Here is a 1,689-nt window from a genome sequence, read left to right on the forward strand (position 1 = left end):
TAGCCCAGGATTAGGAGTATACCACATAGAAATAGCTATCAGAAATTTATCAGATACCCTTCACCTATTAGCTCTTGGGACAGAGAGAGTACTCAAAGCCCAACAAATCTGTTTCAACTCCCTGGTTGAGGTGGTCCTTGACAACAGAATTGCCTTGGACTTCTTATTGGCAAAGTCAGGAGGGATATGTGCTATAATAAATAAACCTGTTGCATTTGGATAAATACGACAGGAGAAGTCAAAATAGGTTTGGACACCATTCTTAAGGTAACTAAATGGACAGACCCCAAATCGTGACAAGAAGATGCATGGAGCTAGTTCTCCAGCATTTTTCCTTCCTTAGGATCTTGGTTAACCCCCTTAATAACCTTAGGAATAGTGATTATTCTAGTTTTTGTGTTCCCTGTTTTATGAAAATATTGGCAGGAAGAACTGCAAATACCCTTAAGGCTGGAGAAATTTTTACCCTGGTAAGTCGGGATGCCCCTTTTTCAGGTTCTGCGGACGCATGTCATCTAATTCACCAAGATGCAGCCAATTTCCACTCTAACTTCCCCCCCGTCTATGGCCCGTAGTCGATACCGGGAGGTTTCTCACCCCATCCAACACCCCTAACCAGCAGGAAGTAGTCAGAAAAGAAGTGACGCCCTATTTCCCAAGATTGAGAAACTTCCAATAAAAGGGGGTTTGGAAGAGGCTGCATAGGGCCCGGCTCACTATTGTTACTCCTCATTGCTAACCGCCATATTGTCTCATGATCTTGTTTTTCCTTTCGATTGCAGTCTCTACAAAAGTTTGAGATTAACTGATGTTCCTCATTGGAGGGTGGAAAACAAGTGATAATGATGTAAGGATGAGCAACCAAACAAAGCACCCGTCTTGTGACAAGAAAACCAGGATGTCACCAGATAATCCTCAAGAATATTGGTAAAAGATTAACTCATCTGAGACATGAGCACCTCAAGAATGAACTAACACAAACTTCTAAGACCCATAATCCTGTCCGTATAAAAGCCTTTGGCTGATCTCCAGTGTGGAGATGGGTTTTTTTTTTTGAGAAATCTATTCCCCTCTGTCTCCTAGGTATCGATATATAAGAAAACTCTTGCTGCTCACCTCACCGCTGTCTCGGAATTGGCTATTGCAGCAGGCGGCTCCAATCCACATTATTTCGGTAATACTGTGAGAGCAAGAACCCAACTGGACTGCCTGGTTTTTCCAGGTCTCTCATGTTTCCGCCGTTGACAGGGTGCAGTCTTACCACTTTTCTATCAGTCCTTTTAGTGGAAAATATTTGAGTTTTCCTTCTTTGACAGGTTTCTTCCTTATGCAGTTTCTAGCTTTTGCAAGTTTTACTTTTTTCTAAAAAGATGGTTAAGGACTGAACCCTAGGCCACTCCAAAGTTGAAAATATCAGGGAGTGAGGAGATAGGCAAGGAGCCTAATAAGAAATAACTAGTGATGACTTCTGGCAACATGGTGCTCTAGGCAGAAGCACCATGACTTCCCTCCGCAGCAAAGACCTGAAAAACTAAGCCAAACAGAGAAAACAGCAATCCTAAAATCCTTAACATCAAATGAAGAGATAAAGAACTCAGCCAAACATGAAATGGAATAAGAAACTGACAGAGAACAGAGCGAGGAGACATACATGGAGAGGTCCCCTATCAGCTAATGCAGCACAAATCC

The sequence above is a fragment of the Trichechus manatus genome, unplaced genomic scaffold (genome assembly GCF_000243295.1).
Source record: "Trichechus manatus latirostris isolate Lorelei unplaced genomic scaffold, TriManLat1.0 scaffold00182, whole genome shotgun sequence".
NCBI classification, from domain to species: Eukaryota; Metazoa; Chordata; class Mammalia; order Sirenia; family Trichechidae; genus Trichechus; species Trichechus manatus.